Source organism: Dromiciops gliroides, chromosome 1, assembly GCF_019393635.1.
Source record: "Dromiciops gliroides isolate mDroGli1 chromosome 1, mDroGli1.pri, whole genome shotgun sequence".
Taxonomy (NCBI): Eukaryota; Metazoa; Chordata; class Mammalia; order Microbiotheria; family Microbiotheriidae; genus Dromiciops; species Dromiciops gliroides.
Genome location: NC_057861.1, coordinates 509322444 through 509344263, shown reverse-complemented (window position 1 = coordinate 509344263; position 21820 = coordinate 509322444). Strand labels below are relative to the sequence as shown.

General features: G+C 37.3%; 1 pseudogene; it reads right to left on the bottom strand.

Moving 5' to 3' along the window:
- Positions 1-16181: 16181 nt before the first annotated feature.
- On the bottom strand, positions 16182-17672 carry LOC122735140 (annotated as a pseudogene).
- Between the last annotated feature and the right edge of the window lie 4148 nt (positions 17673-21820).

The window sequence follows — 21820 nt, the reverse complement described above, 5'->3', positions numbered from 1 at the left end:
TTCTTTTGTTTTGGGTGCTGTTGTTTTTTTTTTTTCTATTTTGAGGTTTTGCATCACTGCTCTGATTTTTTCTCTTGTAACAGGATTAATGCAGAAATAGGATTAATGTTATTATGTGTATATATATGTGTGTGTGTATATCTATATCTATATGTATATGTATATAGATATATAGATATAACCTATATCAGATTACCGGCTGTCTAGGGGAGGGGGGAGGGAGGGGAGGGAGGGAGAAAAATCTGAAATTGTTAAGCTTGTATAAACAAAAGTTGAGAACTATCTTTACATGTAACAGAAAAAATAAAATACCTTATATGTAAAAAACAAAGAAATAAATAAATTAATTAATTAAAAAACAAAACAAAACAAAAAACCTCTCCATGTAGAATGGGAGGATGAGAACAATTTGTTCCAATGGCCAGGAAGGCTGTAGTGCTGAGACAAGAAGAGGGTGCAGAATATGTACTTGTTGACTGATTAATTATCTAGTTATCAAGATGATTTTTTCCCCCAATACTGAGTCAAAATGAGTTACAACAGCAAATATTTGCATTCCAATTAGAGGGAGCCTCAAAGAGAGATGGTTAATTTTTCCTGATCTTCAGAAACATAATAAGGAATTTTTCTTCATGAGGCAAGGGTGGGGTGAAGCAGGAAGCTAACAGTAAGGGACAGGGAGTAAGGTTCAGGATAATGTGAGGCTTCTAATACTGTGGAGGAACTGGCTGCTCTTATGGAGAATGTTGTTGGAGTAAAAAACATGTACCTTGGCACAAGGCTGATATTAGCAGTGGTGATAATATGCATCTGTGGTGCAGCCTTAAGGTAGAGGTAGAAGGAAACTCACCCCAAGACTGTACTATTGGTAGCCTCTCATTTTGGCAAGTTTACCTCACCCTAGTTATGCCTCTGCTGTCCACTATCTCCATATAATAACTGTAATCTTAAGATTTCAAATAAAAATACCAAGAAAAACTTTAATGTACATACTTGTAAAACAGTTCAGTGCCATTCCAGGTAAGCTGCTACAAAGGATGTGCTGAAATTAGGCCATGTTTCCTTCAGGGTCCCTGATGAATGCAAATTACCATTGTTATTACTTGATATACAAAGAGGTCATTAACAGATTAGCATGACTGAAGAACTAGGGAAGGAAGCAAATAAATGAAAAGGAATCAGAAATAGTAACCCCCAAATTTGATTTTAGTGGGGCAGTAGTTATTTATTCTTTGACATAAGTAAAACAAATCTGTTAGGAAGTGATAAGGCAAATTATAGGTTTCAGGTTCTTAACTTTGTGTCCTTGAACCTTTGGTGTATGTGGTAGACTAAGTGTCCTGCTGTAAATCTATGTTGACAGGTATATATTTAAACTAATAGATGAATAACACACATAAGGAAAACAAACGCTAGCTCTTTGGATCCTGGATTAGGTATAAAATTAATGGTAGCCAGAAAACACTGATCGAACACTAGCTGATTGATTTTTCCTCTTGATTGGACTAAGCCCTGTGGCTGATGAGATTGTAACTCTTTGTGCTTTTTTCCCCCTCACTTGTGCTTTTCACTTATTAGACTTATTCATCACATCTCTCTACCCATTCCATATCCAGAAGTTCATTTGAGAGGTCAGCTGGAAAATTAAACAAACACCTTCTCTCTGAATAAACATGATATTTTGGGTTTTTTAAAGGATTTTTAGATTCTTGGCAAGAGAATGTTGTTGTTTCAGCTACCAGTGCATCTGCAGCAACTCTTCCAGCACACACTTTTCTTTCTAAGGGTACACTCCTGCAAGATTCCCATTTCAGGAAATATTTCATTGCTGGAGGTAGATACAATGAAGACAAAGAAGAGAGAAAATATGTATGTGCACATATGGAAAAAATATGCAAAATAATGGCAACAAAAAAGATGGCTTGGTCTGAGTAAATGAAGTTTTAAACTTTTACTTCTGGGGTACATTTTTCTTATCTTGATTGATTTCTCTTTGAAAACTTCCTTGATTTTCAGGAGAAGGTATGAGTCACAAGTAGGAGTGTGCCAGAGCCAGTTCGAATCAGTTTATAAGAGTTGTTTTAAAAATTTTCTGTGTGATTATTTAAACTTTGGAAATCAGTAAGCAGAGGACTTGATTTATTGTTTTCTTGATTGTCTAGACTTTCTGATGGAGAAGTTATTTATTGATGTTGTTATTCAGTCATTTTTAGTCTTGTCCCATTCTTCAAGACCCCATTTGAGGTTTTCTTGGCAAAGGTATTGGAGTGGTTTGCTACTTTTTTCTGCATCTTATTTTACAAATCAGGAAAGTGAGACAAACAGGGTTAAGTGACTCACCCAGGGTCACATACCTAATAAATGTCTGAAGCCGTATTTGAACTCAGGAAGATGAGTCTTCTTGATTTCAGACTGGTACTCTATCTACTGCACCACCTAGCTGTCCCTAGAAATGTTAATAATGCAGATTAAATTTAAAACTGTGATTATATATGTATGTACATATGTATATGTAAACATGTATATATCTATATCTGTCTCTTATCCATCTATCTCCCTTTCTTGGGAGAGCTGGTAGTTAAACATTTGTGAGCACACTGTTGGATACCACATAGAACATTTTGGTTTTACAGGTATTGTGGCTGCTAACATGTGATTTGCCCAAACTAATTTCAACACCATCTTTATGGGAGGGCAGATAGTATTATAAATAACAGCATCATCAAGCAAAGCAGGTCTTTATTTAACATAATGTCCATGTTTCTCTAGAATTATGTATAGCGCTTTATGTATTGCCTACTGTGCCTGAGGTGGACTGTCCATTAGAAAATAGGTAGATTTATCTGTGAATTACCAGATTTGGTCACACCTAAACTGAAATTAGCTAATTAATTAATTAGGTCTCATCCAGCTTAAAAACTCTTCAAGGCCAGTTGAAAATACATATTGTATATGTTCTTATCTAGACTATCTTACTTTTTGTATTGAAAGCTTCTTGGAAATCGGTTCCATTTTTTCTGTTTTGTAATTCTATAGTATACTCTTTTTTTTTCTTTTTCTTTTTTTTTTTCAGGGCAATGGGGGTTAAGTGACTTGCCCAGGGTCACACAGCTAGTAAGTGTCAAGTGTCTGAGGCCGGATTTGAACTCAGGTACTCCTGAATCCAGGGCCGGTGCTTTATCCACTGCGCCACCTAGCTGCCCCTATAGTATACTCTTAAGTGTTTAGTGATTTTGTTGATTATCTTATACTATTCCATAAGTATTATTCATTGAAAAATATTTATTGCCTTCTTGCAAATCACCCTGAAAGAAAACAGGATAATTGAGGCATGGTCCTGTCGCTCAGAACTTTATAATCTACCATGGGCAATAAGGCATTGTGTCTACATAAGTTACAGAAATAAAAATAATACAATTCACTTCAATTCCATACAACTCAACAAAGGCAGCATATGTGTATGGCATACCATGTGAGTAGTTCAAATAATAAGCAAAACCATAGGATGCCTATTTCTAATTTCTGCTCCCCTGTTGTTTAATTTTCAGTTTTGAAGAATAATTTATGTGAACCAAAGAGTGCAGGCTCTATCATTTTATGAAAAGATGGCCTTTGGGGGTTGAGAGGAAAGGATATTAGTACTCAAGAAACTATTCTTTGGGTTTTGTCAACATAATATAAAAATAATTGGAATTAGCATAAAGAAGATTAGCCTGAGAAATATTTCTTTATTGTCTTGCTTTTTTACTGTGGTTCAGTCGCTTCAGCACAGTGTCTGGCACAGAGTAAATCATGCCAGATGAATAAGTGCCTGTTGACTGTGTCCATTTTTCAAAATCGAAGTGGATGATAATATTTAAACAGTAATAGAACTGCTGTAAGAAAAATTTAAATTAATATTTACTCCTCTGAACTCCTTTACAGGTCACCTCTAAAGTCATATTGTGATTTAATTCTAAATCCTTTGTCTTATTAAGTTGAAGCACTACATTTTAATGAAGACTCATAAAAATTATGGTCTTTCTTCACCTAAAGTAGGAAGGAGAAGCACACAATCTTAATATGAATTTCATGAAAATATTTTTGTTTGCTTTAAAATTATTCTAAGCCAGGCATGGTGGAACATACTTGTAATACTTGTTTTGGGGGAGGATGCAGCTGGTGGATTGCTGGAGTTAAGGAGTTTTGAACTGAACAATGTGTCTGTCGGTTAGGTGTCTGCATTAAACATGGTACCAGTATGGTGAGCCTCTGCAAGCAGAAGGATGCTAGGTTACAAAAGAGGGACAGATTATCTTGGTCTGAAAAACACAGGAAGTTAAAGCTTTTGGGCCAATTAGCATTAGGATTGAGTGGCTTCTCTACTTTCTGACTGGAAAAGAAAGAGTACAGTCTAAAAACAAATGAATGGGTAAAACAAAACAAAAAATCCATGCCACCTCCTGGTTATTCTAATAGCAGTGGTGGCATAAAGTTGGTGAGCAGAGCTGGGGGGGGGAGATGGACTTTCTTTTAAATCTGTTGTAGAAGAAATAATGGGAAGGTGACCTGTTTAAGGCAATTGTCTCAAACAAGGTTAACACTGGTTTACTCATGAACTTCCCCTTACCATAAATTTCTGGGTCCATTTGTGCCTAAGAAGTGGTATGGTTTCACTTGTCTTCTGTTTTTGGGTAGCTCTAAAATATATGCATCAATAAAACCACTTTTATTCATGTCAAATTTTCAGTAGGGTGGATATAAATGAGTATAAAAGAAGCTCTTCTCTTCAAAAGCTTAGAATCTAGTTGTAGAGAAAAGAAGCATAAAAATAATTGAGAAATATTTTACATAAAGGACAATATTAAACCATTTTAATTTGAAGGGCTTATAAAAATACTCCAAACTAAGTATTTAATGCAAACTAAAAATAAATTAGTTAGTTTTGCCCTATTCAAACCTCAAATTCAGAGCCATTGGCAATGGGACGTCTGACCTTTGGGTCAGAGACTCAGTTTTCCAGGTTTTTTACCGACACCAAAGTGAAGATGGTATACAACCAAACAGTGAATACCTTTAGAAAACAAGGCCAGTCAGTGCTTCCTTGGCAGTAAGCTTCTACTTATTCATGCTTTTCTTGGGCTTTTCCTGTGGAAACTGAGACTAAAGATATAAGTCTGAGTGGCTTTCTCACTTGGGACTCTGTTTTTCTAGCATACTGGTTTCTTACTCAAGAGGTCTGTTTTATCCATTTCTGACAAGGGACGATTTGAACTTAATGCTAGCTGTGGCTGATTTCAGACATTCTGACCTGTCATGATATGTACCAGCAGAGACATCAATGTGTCAGTGTCTATTAGCTGGTCCCTTAGCTGATGCACAAAGGTCAACCAGCCAATGTCCTTCCCTTGAAATCGTGGTTTCTTTCTGATTGTAGTTGTAAAAGGAAGAAAATTCAAAACAAAAATAGATATATTCTTTCTGTTCATCTACCTACCTCCCCCATTCCTCCCACATACATTATATTTGACTGCTATTGATCATCTGGATTTGGCCTAACTTGTTGCTGTGTTAAATTTTGAGGATGTTCTTATATTTTTTGACAAATCCAGAGAGCAGTTCCTTGGAGATTTCCTATATTTTCTTAGCATGACCTTTTTAATGTTCATCAAAGCTAGCAGTGCCAAATAACCTCCTCTAAGATTCAGACTAGACCTCAAACTAGTTGAACAACTATTTTAAAATACAGAAGAAATTAGTATTTGTTTCAGATGTTGAATACCATCCCTCTCCATCTTGCAACACTACAAGCATTTTAGAAACACTCATTGGCTCAACAAATAAGCTTCTTTAAGATTTTCTGTAGGCTATGTTTAAAAAGGCAGGCCACAGATTTTTGTTGTTGTTATTATTGTTTGTAGAACAGGTATGTTTTGGGGTGTATGGGTGTTCCAAAATACTAGCAACTCTGGTGTGAGGGCTTGCTGGGCCCTTTCAGGACTGCTCATCTACTTTTGGTGTTCACCTGCCACTCATCTCTTACCTATAACTCCAATGAGCTTTGGCATGGGTGGTGACTATACCCTGGTAAAATTTATGGTTGGGCTAAATGAGGTTGAGGATAGCCAAAAGGTCTCAAATCCATTGGTGAGTTAAGGGGGTGTTTAGCTAGGCATGTGAAGACTTGCCTCAGTGGAATGGGAAGATGAGAGTAATTTGTTCCAGTAGCCATGAAGGCAGCTGAACCAGGTGTGGTGGAGCATTTAGAACTTGGTCAGAAGTCAAGGACATAAAAGTTGTCTATTGTGTCTCTGGCCATGGCTAGTTGTCTTGACTCTTGCCTTACCACTGGACTTCTGATGACTCTGGAAGACAGAGTGAGGCTGATGACTTTGTGCAACTCTGCCTCACTTAAATCCAATTCACCCCATGATATTATTGGTCTTCTTCAAAATGAAGGATGAACAACAATATTTAGGGTCTCAAAAGAAAAAAAACAGTACTAAGGAATTGTGAAGAAATGACCCCTAAATATATAAATATCTTAAGCTTAATTTGTTAATTCCCCCATACCCCATTTTGTTAAGGGAATTATTATATGTATATTTATTTCCTTTTTTCAGTGATTAAAATATAGACGTTATAGTCTCCTGCCCATGAACAGTATGTATTTAACAAGGGCTAGAAATTTACAAAATTAATTAGAAAGGCTTTAAACTGAAAAGGAAGGGGGAGGAGACAAATACTTATATAAACTTACCATGCTAGATATCATACTGAATAGATTCAATGTCAAAAGAATAAATTAGAAAGATACCCACACCTATGCAAAAGTCAAAATCCAAGAAAAAAGGTAGCAATAAAATTCATGGTTTCAGATGCTTATACACCAAAGCACAATTTTGAGTAATAGGCAAGATGAACTAGATAACTTAGTAAAGCAAAGGACTTCATGAAGGGCTGAAGTCCCAAACTAGAATATGGCTATGGAAGGATATTTCTTAAATGAGGGTGGAGAGGACAAAGCAGGTTTTACTGACATCAGCTCATATCAGTTAAAGAGAACTAATTGTTAAATTTTAATTGTTGACACATACCTCAGAAATTCTCAATGTTATGAATCAGGGCTTAATTTATGGTTTTTAAAAATTGTCTGTACTTAATGAAGTGGTAGAAAAAATGTTAATACAGATTAAATTTAAAAGTGTGTCATCTGTACATTTTAATGTGTGTATGTGTGTGTTTTTTCCTGGACAGATGGTTGTTAAATATTTACTAGCATACTGTTTAAGCAAAGTAGTGTAATTAATGAGAAGATATAATCAGGTAGAGAAATCCAGGAATCAGAGGGGGAAGTCACACTTGAAGTGATAAATTTGGGAGAAAGTCGAAAGAATAAGGGACTGACTGTCTTGATGAAGTAGTGCTTTTATTCTTCATTAACTGATTTCTTATCTTACTATCCACAGAAAGAATTCCAAACTTTTTCTTCAAGTATCTCACACTTTACCTCCCAACATTCTCAATTAGGCCCCTTGTCTCTTAATTTACTGTGAAAAATTGAGGCCATTTGATGTGAGTCCCTTCTTTTCCATTGCCTTGTCTCCCATAATTGCTTTGTATCTAATTTGCATGTGTTCTGTATAAAATTTTATATGTACATATTGTCTTTCCCAAAGAGTTCCTTGTGAGGAGTGAATATTTCATTCTTGGTACATGGTAAGCATTTAATAAATCATTGTTAATTAATTTCAATTCCTTAACTCAAGAAGTATTAATGTAAGCTTTCCTGATTTTATAGAAAAATAATGTTGTTGATTATTTTTGGCAGGCATGTCATTCCAAGTTTTTTATTTGATGTGGAAAGCAACTTGAAAATTCTTTGGGATTTTTGATAGGATAGTGGTGGTAGAGAGAAAAAGATTAAGATGATGCTTGAAGACACTGATTTTTACTTTTATTTAATCCATGTGGTTATCTAGAAGCTTATGGAAGGAAAATTTGAAAAGGGATTATTGAAGTGATGGAAGTACAATATAATGAGGACAATGGCTATGGAAATGGGGATAAAACATTGCTGAAGAATAAATGGAAGTCTTGATAATGGATGATATAAGGAATAGGAAATGAATTTTAATATTAGTAGTATAGAAAATAGGCATTATTCATCTCCATGGAGGACTGAACAATAAGATATATAATTTTGAGGATTGGGCCATGGGTGGATTAAAAGCCTGAGAACCTAGGAGTGTCAAAAGAAATGAAAGGACAACTAGGGAATAGTTGTTGTTGTTGTTTGTCCTTTGTTCTCAAAGAGAATCACAGCATCAGGGTGGTGTCATGACTTGCACTGAGTTGGATTTAAGTGAGAGAGGACTGTGCAATGTCATCAACCTCACTTTCTCCTCTAGAGCCATCTGGGTCTAGTAGTAAGATATATATCAGGATGACTGGAGATGGCCCTGGATGTTTAAAGTAATTGGGATTAAGTGAATTGCCCAGGGTTACATAGTGTCTGAGGTGATATTTGAACTCAGATCCTCCCAACTTCAGGGCCAGTGCTCTACCGACTGCACCACCTAGCTGCCCCTATAACAACAACAGCAACAACAAAACAAAACAACAACAATAACAAATATTTGTATAGCACTTACTATGTGTCAGCCACTGTGCCAAGTGCTTTAGGAATATCTCATTTGTTCCTCATTACAGTCCTAGGAAGTAGGTGTTATTCTTATTCTTATTTCATTGATGAGAAAAGTGATTTAGCCTTGGCCACACAGCTAGTAAATATCTGATGTTGGATTTCATCTTAGGTTTTCCTGAGTCCAGGCCTAGTGCTTTATGCACTGTACTACCTACATGTTAAACAATTGACAATGTAGGGAGACCCTCATTTAAAATGTGGATGTTACTATTGGATGGTACTAATGGTGCTGCTGAATGAGCTATCTTTTAGACATGGAATCATAGACTGTTCAAGCTAGAAAGGACCTTGGAGGATACCTTATTTGATTTTCTTTTTTCTATAACCCTGTCAGGTTCTTTCTATTATCATCCCCATTGTACAGATGAAAATATTGAGGTTCAACAAAATCAAGTGACTTCCTCAAGGTCTTACAACTAGTGTCAAAGTCAATATTCAAAGGCAAGTGTTCTACTCTTTGAGTGCAATGCGGTATCCTCTTCCAAACAAGAAGTTTGGAATAGATGATATTTAAGGTAATTTCCAGATTTAAATTACTTAGACTAGCCAGAATCAACACATATTTACTATCTTGAAGTGGCAATATCTTGATGGTGGCAGTTATGCAAGATGATTGGCTTTTGGGGAGCAAGCATAGAAGGAAAGAAAGGTAGAATTCATGGCCATAACTCGGAGGACACATTGAGTTAATAATAGTTGGTTTGAAGATGAAAAACCATCCAAGAAGCTACCAAAGAAAAGTCCATGAGCTTTGGCTGCATTGGGACTTGTGCCTCTATTATATTTATACTCATGATGAATTTGTTCTGTAAGTGTTTTAATTTATAGGCCATTTTCAGCTACTTAATAAATTCCTCATCAATTATATTAGAGCAGAAACTTGAAAATGCCTCAGAAAACCTGTCTGCAGGAGATTTTCTTTTCCCTTTTGCTAAAATTAGAGAGATTGATTAATTTTGAATCCATCTAGAAATGTGCCTCAGAATCTCTTGAGATAATCCCATTATTAGGCTGTAGATGTCCAATTATGTTTTGGGGGGTAAGTTACCGTTGCCTTAAATAAACATAGCCAGAAGTATTTTTAAGAACTCATTTTTTTTTTTAAGTATGTAGACATCTGTGTGTCTTTGGTGTACGTTGTGTTATCTTCACTAATGAAGATGTCTTGGCCCTATTTCTGCAATCAAGCAATTCTTTTAAAAAGATTCAACTATTTATAAAAGAATTTTATATACATTTTAATGTACACAGTGAAAAGGCATCTTAAGAGATTGTTTAAAGGACTGAGGAGAGAGGTCCCTGGAAAGTAAGGTTTTTGATTTACTGCTCATGTTAAAGTTTTGACTAGCAAACGGAACGTAAAGACCTCAGGGATGTGGTGGACTCCTTCAGCCATTTGTCTCAGAGTTAACAGCCTTTCCCATGGATTTTGCTTACAGTAGTAAAGGCCTGCATTTATAATCTGTTTTCCTGCCAATTATGTAATGCAACCAAAATACCTGCAAAGTCAGTGGTATACCACGGTAAGGTCACCTAAAAACTCTTGCTTATTTAAGGCATTTATCTTTATTATGGTCTGGAATAACATCAAGAGACCCAGTGTTGGTGTGTCTAAAGTTAAAATACTATGACTAAGGATAGAAAAGGCTTCACTAGAATGGTTTACCTTTTTTAACCTTGGCCTTTTCTGCTGTCTCAATTCAAGGGCTGCTTCATTTTGCAACAGTCTATGAAACATGTATGGCTTTCAAAAAGAAACCGGGGTAATTTTTATCAGCTTAAAACTCATAGAACTAAAAATTTCATTTTATCTACTTACCAATAAAGAATGCACACAAGGCCAGCACCTAGTGCCTTATCTCTCCATCCAGGCTGTAGTTAATAAATAAATGCACAGTCTCTGATTCTGCAGTCTTAACAGAACCTCACCTTATATACTTTTTTAGTAGACTACTTCCTGAGGAAGCACTTTGGAAAGGTCCCATGAATATGTACAAATTGATGACATTTCTAGAATATGGAGGGTGTTTGTATGTAGATATTCATATGAGTGAAGCATTAATAGATAAAGCCTTGTTTTCTCTGTGTTGTCATTCAGGGTAGCTTAGGTTCCTTGGGTCAGGTGAAACACCAGAAGGAAGGACATCAGGATGCAGAGGTGGAAACAAGTAACAATAACAAATATTGTTGATATAAATATTAATAGCTAACCTTTATATAGTCCTTTAAGCTTCATAAAGCACTTTGCATATGTTACCATAGTTGATCCTCATAAAAACCTCTGCATATACAGTCAGTTATGCTATAACATGGCATATTACACCACATCCCGCTATGCAAAACCATTCAATAAAAAACACAGAACTTATGGGGAAAATGGTGTTAGGGGCATAACACTCTAAAACTTGTCAGTGACAAATTTTTAAAAAGAGAGGAATAAGAATGCTAGCACAGTTGTATACATAGTAAATAGTTAAGAAATATGTTAATACTATAGCAATGCAGCCTCGAGCAAATTGGGTTCAGATGCCAGGAGGAAAGTAGGTGAAGTTGATGTGAATCATTTGTTCTCCCTCCACGGCAACTATTGCATCAGAAGAGACAATAAATATGGCACTTTATCTTGGCAAAGACCTGGAGTTTGTTTGTGGAAGAGGTGCAGCTTTGAGTTATTGTGAAATGCAGTTTTCTGTGTTCTCTCTGTTTCTCTAGAAATCTCACAGAAGCACAATTAAAATTTGCATTATGCTCAATACATTTGCTAATAAATCAGTTATGTTGGAACAAATTTACATTTTCAAGATATGTGTTATAGCAGAACTGACTGTATTGGAGCCTCCCTGTCCTGCCAAGGCTATGGGAACAATTGGGGTGAGATATGAGGTGACTGCACCATTATTTCCACCTCACCTGGCCCTATAGAAAGTCAGAGCATTTAGGAAAATAAGAGAGAGAGAGGGAACAGAACTGGTATATAACTGATCAGACTGAACTATGTATAAGAAGAAAAGTCATGTTGGGGGTGAGTCTAAGCAATGAGTCCAAGGAAAACCTGGTGTTTGGTGCAGTTGCACTCAGCACTTCTGTTTTCTTTCCTTGTGATGAATGAAGTAGTTTTCACACCTGTGTAAGAAAAAAATGCCTATATATCATGTGATTGTACTAATGCAGTGCCCACACATAGCCAAACACCAGGATAGGAGGAGCCAGGGGAGGATAAAGCTGTATTCTGGTTCATAAAGAGAGATTCAAATTAGATGTAAAGGATGCTAAGGATAGAGCCTTGGATATGGTCCATTACAGAGAAGGTGAAGGCATGTGCCTATAGATAGATGAAAAAAACAAACAAACTGGTGGAATGGTTTTGCCCAAAGAATAGTTATTAACTTGGATATAGCTAGCTAGAGTAGTGCCCCAGAGATCAATCCTTGGAGCCTTCCTACTTAAACATTTTTATGAACAATTGGATGAAGAAATAGATGGCATGCTTGTCAGATTCACAAATCATAGAAAGTTTGGGGGTTAACTAACTTGGATGAGAAGAGTCTGGATCCAAAAACTCTCACCAGGCTAGAAGCTTAGTCACTGAACCAGAAGAGACAGAAGACTTTGGAATCCAAATAGCCTAACCCTTATGTTACCAAGAATTCCTGTAACATCCTCACCAAAGTCACTTTTGCTTCATCTTCCACTTATTATCCACTCACCATCCTTGATACCCTCTTGCGTATGTACTTCCTCACATGGGGTTTTATGAACCAACTAGAGCAGCTAGGTGCATAGTGAACAGAATACTGGTCCTGGTATCAGGAAGATCTCGTTCAAATCCTGCCTCAGAAACATTCTAGCTGCGTGATCCCTGCCAAGTCACTTAGGCTTACTCATTTCTTCACACTACTTCACCAATATAGAACTTCCATGCTCATTAACTCAGGAACTCCTTTATCTGATCACAATCTATTTTTATCTTACCTCTCCCTCTGTCTTGCTACCCCAAAGTTTTCTTCATTCTCACTAAGACTTCCAAAGCCTTCACTCCTCAGTTCTTTCTATGTTCATTACCCCTGCACTGGCTATACTTTTCTCTCCTCTACATCTCTACTCTGTTGTGAACCAGGGAAACTCTACCTTGATCTTTATACTTCAGTCCTTTAGCCTTTTTTCATGGTGGAAACTGCAAAAATTCCACTGGCAAAACCTTCAGAAACTAGGGTCAATTCTATTTTATAATCATTAGCACAAGGTTTTGTTGAGATGAAGAGAGATGTAGTTAACATTGATAGTCTATTTTTTTCTTAAGCATAACTTGGGATCCAAACCTTGATACAAAATGCCTTTCTTTTCATATCACAGAAGTCATTTCAGTATTGACTTAAATAAATACATCAGGCTACACTTTATATCATGAGCAAGTTATGAGAAATAATTCAATATTTTATTCAGGAAATGTATATTATCTTACTTTTGGTACTTTAAATATCCCTTAGAAAAGTCTATTAAGGGGGCAGCTAGGTGGCATAGTGGATAAAGCACTGGCCCTGGATTCAGGAGGATCTGAGTTCAAATCCGGCCTCAGACACTTGACACTTACTAGCTGTGTGACCCTGGGCAAGTCACTTAACCCTCATTGCCCCGAAAAAAAAAAGAAAAAAAGAAAAGTTTATTAAGGAGCTGTTCATATCCCTCCTCTGTGGAAAACCTTTGGTGGCCCCTTCTGCTTTGCGTAAGAAATGCTAACACTTAGCCCTGTGTACCAAGCCCTTCTCAGTTCAGCTCCAGCGACTTCCGTCTGACATTGTTATTTCTCTTCCCATTCTCTCCATTACAGCTAAACTAATTCACTTGGTGTACTTAGAACTTATTCTATTTTCCACCTCTCTACCTTTCCTCCAGATGTTCATCATGCCATTATCACACCTACTTTATCATTATCATTATCATTATCATCTGTTTCCTTGAAGGTTCAATTCAGGTGTTACTGTTTGCATAAAGTCTTTCCTGGTCCCCAGACTCACTTTATCTTTTAATTTGTATCTCATTATATGTTGTATGTGTACCCACTACAAGGCACAGAGTGATGCTTCTTGCATCAAAGGTACTGGAAGGGACACTCAAACTGAGTAATGTCATTTTCTATTTAGTTTTTGAAAGAAGTGGTGGCACACACAAAGTAAGAATTTACCTTTTGGATCTGAAAAAGGACTATTTATAACACTAAAAAAGCTTCTTGACAATGACTTATCCGGATTCAAGATCGTCCTTAATTCTGTAAGGAAGATGATGTTTCTCGTTTGGGTTTGTAGGCTTTGTCTGTTTTTCAACAGTGCCATGAAATTTTTTCTTCTACATATCCTTTGAAGAGTAAGACATTTGCTCCTTTATTTTAAGAGCTATTATCTATTATTAGCTACAGTGCAAAGTGTGCTCTTAAATATTATCTTGTACACTAATTAAGTTGAATGGGATGGTGAGAACCCATTTGGGCTATTGAAGTTAATGACCCAGTGCATTAGTAGTGATAGCGAAGGCACAGCTGAAAGACAAATTTCTCTTGTTAATTGCACTAGTGTATCATTTGAACAAAACTAGTAACAATTCTTTCAAATTGCTTTTAAGTAGTGAATGACAAAATATAATTGATGTCTGCCAAAACTAGCTAATGCTTATTAATGCATTTTCCTTTTGTGGATTACCTTCATTGAAGGAAAGACTGTAAAATCAGACCTCCTAATGTCATTCTGAATTGGTATTGACATGAATTAGGTTTATTATATTATTGAAAAAAATTAGGCAATCAAAGAGCATGAGAATCATATTATGGATGGTGGATGATTAATTTTATTTATCAGTGATAACAATCAGAACAAAACATAAAGAATTACACATTGTATATAAGAAAAGTTCACCTAGTGTTATACAACTTTCTTATTCATGAGAGTATATATGAAAAAGAGAACACTTTCAACTGAGAGGTAGCAGACATTTACTTGATCTCTCTAAATTAAAATGTTCGTTCCTTCCTCAAATTTTCCTAGAACACTTTGTGTTTTTCCCTTATATGTTTCACTTCCTCCTATTTAATTTTTTTCTGTGTACATTGCAGATTCTCAGTAGAATATAAACTCCTTGAAGACAGGGACTATGTAATTTTTATTTGTATATCCTTAGTACACAGTGCTGTCATGCACATAGTATGTATATGATAAAAAGTTTACTGAATTGAATTGTTTATTGAGGGGATAATTCCCTTTTTATTCTTTTCAAATGAGAACCAAGGAAGATATTCAAACAAGCCTTTTCCTCTTGCCTTAGAGTCACTCTTACCCAGTGTGGGGACCAATTTTTAATTGGGGAGTGCTAGCTAAGCGGCTTGCCTCAATATTGGGGCAAGGAAGGAAACTGGGAGCCTCCCTCAAAACAGAACAAGATTTATTTTAACAAGAACGAACTTTAAAAAAAACAAAACACAAACAGGATCAGTAGGATCAAGGGAAAGGAAATAAAAATGGGGAAAGGGAAATTAGAATACCTGAAAAATACCACCGCTCAGGAATCAGCTGAAAATACGCAGCAGAATGCCTGTTGTTCTCCAGCTGCCACCTAGAATGCCCAATTCTCCTCCCCCAAACCTAGAAACACCCCACACAGTCCCAGCCAATGGGATGGCTGCTCTGACAGTCACATGACTGCCCTCACTAGGCTTCCAGTCATTATAATTTTGCCAGGCCCATGTAGGAGTTGGCGACTGGTGATGACTGAGGTGCCAGCGCCATGGCGACGGCTACAACCAGTGGGTGGAGCACCTTGCGGTTTGCGGAGCCCTAGGCCAGTGCTCGCCAAGGCATAAAAACCTCAAATAACAATTAATTCTTTACACCAGAAAGCTTTTGAGTATGGCCCACCAAGCTTTAGCTTTTAAGAGAATATAGAAAAGAAATCAAAGAATAGAGGAGTTGGTATCAGATCTACGGAATTTATGTAGACTGTGGGGACTACTAATTTGGGGTTTTTCAAGAACGAGATGGAATTGTGACAGATGTGGGAGGACTTATTTTTTCACGCTTTGGTTTGCCACTTAAACTGAATTCTATTTGCACACTATGAATGAGGCAAAAGCAATGGGTGATGAGTCCTATAGTCTCACTGATGCCAGGATTCTAATTAATATACAGAACTGGAAACCCTGATAGTGACAAAGCAGTGAACAAGGAAAATTAATCTAGAGATGGCCCATAGTTTAGGAGTTCTGTGTGTAATTGGAACACCTTGGGGGATACTTGCTATTTGTATAAGGGCATTGTTTTTGTAAAAGGGAAGAGAATAGAACCTACAAACTGTAGTTTATAGTTAACTTTACCAGAATTCTTGGGAAAATTTCATAACATATTTTTTTTGAAAATATTACACTTTTATTGACATTTAATGACCACAGAAGACATTTTCACAGAACAGAAAATAAAAAGTCAGACTTAGTATAAAGAAAAAAATATACAAATTAATATTCCTCACCTTCATTTCCCCACTCAGCACTACTCCAACCTCCTCATAATCCTTCTCCAGGGTAGACATATCCTCCTGTGCCTCAGAGAACTCTCCTTCCTCCATGACCTCCTCCACATACCAATGGACAAAAGCATGATTTGCGTACATCAAAATCACTATTTTTTTGGTGGGGCATTGAGGGTTAAGTGACTTGCCCAAGGTCACACAGATAATAAGTGTCAAATGTCTGAATCTGGATTTGAACTCAGATCCTCCTGAATCCAGGGCCAGTACTTTATCCACTGGACCACCTACCTGCCACTCCTTTGCATACATCAGATAAAACATGTGGTCCAGGTGAGCCCAGGCCTCAGCAACAGCTGTAGTATTGCTCAACATGCACACAGCCCACTGTACTTTGGCCAGGTCACTACCAGGAACCACAGTGTGAGGCTGATAATTGATACCAACCATGAAGCTAGTTGGGCACCAATCCACAAACTGGATGCTATTTTTTGTCTTTATGGTTAGCAATAGCAGCATTGACATCTTTAGGAACCACATCACAATGTTAGAACAGGCAGCAAGCCATGTATTTATCATGGTGAGGGTCATACTTCACCATCTGGTTGGCAGGCTCAAAGCAAGCATTGGTGATCTCTGCTACAGTCAGCTTCTCATGGTAGGCTTTCTCAGCAGAGATTCTTGGGGCATTTGTGGCCAAAGGGAAATGAATACAGGGTTAAGGCACCAGGTTGGTCTGGAATTCTGTCAGATCCACATTCATGGCACCATCGAATCAGAGAGAAGCAGTAATGGAGGACACAAATAAGGCGATTCAGATTAGTGTAGGTTGGTAGTGTAGTCAAGGTTTCTGTGACAGATATCATAGATGGCCTCATTATCTACCAGGAAGGCACAATCAGAGTGCTCCAGGGTGGTGTAAGTGGTCAGAATGGGATTATAGGGATCAACTACAGCTGCGGAAACCTGTGAGGCTGGGTAAATGGAGAACTACAACTTGAACTTCTTTCCATAATCAAATGACAGATGTTCCATCAGCAGAGAGGTGAAACCAGAGCCAGTCCCAACACCAATGCTATGTAAAACCAAGACACCTCAAAGACCTGTGCACTAGTCAGCAAGCTTCTGATTTCTGTCCAGGACCCTGTCAATGATTTCCTTGCCAATAGTATAGTGTCCACAGATGTAGTTATTGGTAGCATCTTCCTCATCAGTGAACAGCTGCTCAGTGAAAGAGCAGGCAGTAGGTTCCAGTTTGAACTTCATCAATAACAGTTGGTTCCAGTTCTACAAACACAGCACAGGAAACATGATTGCCAACTCCTGTTTCACTGAAGAAGTCATTGAAAGAGTCATCCCCAATGGTCTTGTCACTTGGCATTTGCCTATCAGGTTGGATACCATATTCCAGTCAGTATAGCTCCCAACAGGTGTTGCCAATTTTGACAACAGCCTGGCCAACATGGATAGAGATGCACTCACAAATAATAAAGGTTTGCAGGGGTCTGCTGGGCTAAGAAGAAATTCAAAGGAGGGCAACACACCAACAGACTGTTAGGAAGTCTCCAGGAGAAAAGTTAGTGAGTCCATTACAAAATTAAAGAGATCATTGGTAGACACATAGTTAGAAAAGTGGTGATTACAAAGACCCAACATGGCTTCTTGATAAGTCATGCCTGATTGACCTCATTTCCTTTTTGGATAGGATTACTAAACTAGTAGATGAAGGTAATGCTATGGTTATACCTTATGTAGATTTTAGGTCTTGATGAAATATTCATTATGGATTCAGAGCTGATTAGATGTTCAGATTCAGAGAATAGTTTATAATGATTCCATGTGGTGCAAAGCCTACAATGGAGCATCCTGGATATATGTTTTACCTTTTAAATAAGTTGTTGGATATAAGCATAAGTTCATTAATTTTATGGATGACAGCAAGCTTGGAGGGAGAATATACACTAAGTGACAGACCCAGCTCCCCAAAGATCTTGACCAAGCTAGATCATTAAGCTGAATCTTATAATATGAAATTCACTAGGGATAAGTATACATTTTTCACTAAGGTACAAAAAATAACTTTGCAACTATGAAATAGAGAAAGAATGGTTAGGTAGCAGCAATTCTGATAAAGATTTAGTGAACTAATTCTGATAAAGTTTCTGTTCATCAGTACGAATCTATGGTATTATATGGCCATCAAAAAAACAAACAAAACAAAACTAATGTGATTTTGGGCTGTGTTAAGTGGGGAATAGCCTCCAGCAATGGGGGAATGATCATTCCACTATACTCTGCTCTCATCAGGCTTCATCAGGAATATGATTGAAATTGAACTGGACACAGTTCAGCTTGAGAATAGTCAGAGGAGGGCAACCAGAATGTTGAGGGATTTTGAATACATATCATATGAGGATAGATTGTGGAAACTAAGGATATTTAGCATGGATGACAGAAGATTTGAGGCAGGAGAGAGAGAGCATAGTTACTATATTGATGTGCTTAGTGGGCTGCTATTTGGAAAAGTGACTGAATTTGTTCTGTTTGGCTCCAGAGGGTAGAACCAGGAGCAAAGGGAAGAAGCTTCAAAGAGGAAAATTTAGGCTTTGTGTCGGGGAAAAAATCCCAACACATTATAACATAATGGGATTCCTTCAATATACAGTTCAGATGAAATGGTCACTGTGGTTCTCTAAAACTAACTCCTGGTGTGAGAGGCTGATGAGGAAGCATGAGTTCTGGGAACTCCTGAGTTTTAAGGTATGCCTATTGACTAATTTTGCTTGTCCTCAATCTAGGAGGAATTGTGGTTCCCTGGTTCATGTGATGGTTATTAGATTAATTTTATTCCTCTTGTTTCTATGATCATGATTAATGAATAATATATAGTAAACCATGTTTGTGTATTTCGCTTCATTATGCCAACACTTGTGATTAAATTCTATTGAAATACAACAGGGCAGCTAGGTGGCACAGTGGATAAAGCACTGGCTCTGGATTCAGGTCCTCCTGAGTTCAAATATGGCCTCAGACACTTGACACTTACTAGCTATGTGACCCTGGGCAAGTCACTTAGCCCTCATTGCCCCACAAAATAAATAAATACAACAAAAAGGGAGAAAAGTAGATTTCCCCCATGGGTGGATGATTCAAGAGAAATCAGACCCCTTGACTAATAAAATCCACATCACTACCCACAAAACCATCAGAGATTGGGTCTAGAGGATGTTAACTCCTTAAATATTGAAAGTTTGGTGGTTACTCCTGAGAACCCTCTGTTTTTGGGTGGAACCCATAACCACTAGAGTGAACTCTTGGATGGCTTAGTGCCTTGTTATTGAACTGGATGAGGACTATGGTCAACACCTCCAGGCATTTAAAATGTGGTGATTTTCATTGATTATTTTGTCCAAAATTATTCACCCTTTCAGAAAAGAGTTAACATCCAGACAACTCTTGGTGGCTTGGAACAGGACTTCTTAAATTTTTTTCCACTCACAACCTCTTTTTGCCTGAGAAATTTTGACATTATTCTGTGTATATAGGTATATAAAATACGTATGGGGGCGGCTAGGTGGCACAGTGGATAAAGCACTGGCCCTGGATTCAGGAGTTCCTGAGTTCAAATCCGGCCTCAGACACTTGACATTTACTAGCTGTGTGACCCTGGGCAAGTCACTTAACCCCCATTGCCCTGCAAAAACAACAACAAAAACAACAACAATAAAATACGTATGAATAACCTTTTACTCTGGCCATATTTTTCATGACCCCAATATTCAGTTACATGACCTCATATGGGGTCATGACTCACAGTTTAAGAAACTAGGGCTCAGAACATGGGGCCAAATCTAAACTTAAGAAATTTAATAGGAATATATATCCAATTAAACAAAATGAGAAGGCATGACTAGATAACAGTCCACTGGAAAAGAAGATCTGTGGGTTTTACAGCATATGTAAATACTGTGATACAGCAAGCAAAAACAATCTAATCTTAGGGCATGTTAAAGATTGTGAGATCTTTGAGGGCAGGGATTATTTTTTGCATGTTAAAGAATGTATAGTGTCCTGAAAAAACACTCAAGGATCATGTCCAGAAACAAAGACAGTTACAGCCACATTTATAAGATGTTGCAAATTATTTTTCATTATTACCTTATATGGCACCATTTTCAAAATGTCTTTGTGGCAGTGAGAATGGGTATTCATTTTGAGCTTGAGCAAAGCTTTGCTTTGTATAATGATTGTTTCCATGTCATAGATACTTTCAGAGTAGCAGAACATTCTAAAAGAATATAGGTGTTTAGATAGGCTAAAAAAAAGAGAGCAGAGTCCTATTAGAATGTCTTTAGGACTCTCCTACCTCTATGGTGTCTCATGCTTTTTTTCCCAAAGGAAACAGAATTTATTTAGGTTTTCCTGATGACAGCTTATTTTGTGTTACCTCTGTTGCTTGGTGTTCTTTTATTTGGTTCATTTCTTGCTATTTTGAAGTAATAGAGTGGAGCTGGGCATAGACATACTCTCTCATTCAGTTATGTTTCATAAATACTATATTAGGCTGTTTGTCTTTCACACTCAAAGAGAACCAATGAAATCATGAAGTTGGGGTCCCTTTGAACATTTGGTATGGATATGTCTCAGACATAGAGTGGTTCTCTCTTTAGTAGAGTTTGAATGCTTGGCAGTTAAACTTGAGAGAGGACCCCAGTGACTGGTACCATATCTTGCAAGATAATGTTCGGAATCTTCCTGAGACAATTCAAAATGAAGTTATTCTATCTTCTGGCATGATGTTGGTTAGACTGTCCAGATTTCACAGGCATACAACAATGAAGTCAGCATGAGGCTTTGGTAAATCTTCAGTTTTGTGTGTGGAATAATACCTCTTCTCTTCCACACTTTCTTTTGGAGCTTCCCAAACACTGAGTGAGCTCTGACAATGGGCGCATCAACTTCATCATCTTTGTATACATTCCTGGAAAGTATATTGCCAAGGTAAGTGAACTTATCCACAGCATTCAGAAAATCTCCATTTTCCATAACCAATGTGTTCCACATATGAATGGTGCAGTGCTGGCTGGTAGAGAACTTCTGTTTTCTTGGTGTTGATTGTCAGGCCCAAATTAGGACAAGAAGCAGAGAACTGATCCATATTTTTGTTGCATCTCAGGTTCAGAGGCTGCATTGAGTGTACAATCATCTCTGGGGAAAAAAAGTCTTGCACCAACAATTGGTTTGTAGCCTTTTCAAGTTAGTTTACCACCAGTGAGGTAGCTTATCTTGATATATTTTTCATCCTTGTTGAAGGCATCTTGACATCATTGCTGAAAGCATCATGATAAAAAGCATAGGAGTAGGCACACAGCCTTGTTTCATTCCATTGTTGACTGAGAAAGGGTGAAAGCATCATCCTTTAACCAGAACCTGTGCAAACATGCCATCATGAAACTGGCATATAATTTTGATGAACTTCTCCAAGTAATCAAATTTCACCACGATCTTCCGCAAGCCCTTGCAACTCACACTGTATAAGGCTTTTGCTTTGGTTGATGAACATTGTGTACAAACCTCTGTTCTACTCCTGGCATTTCTTCTCAAGTTGTTGGTCAGCAAACACCATGT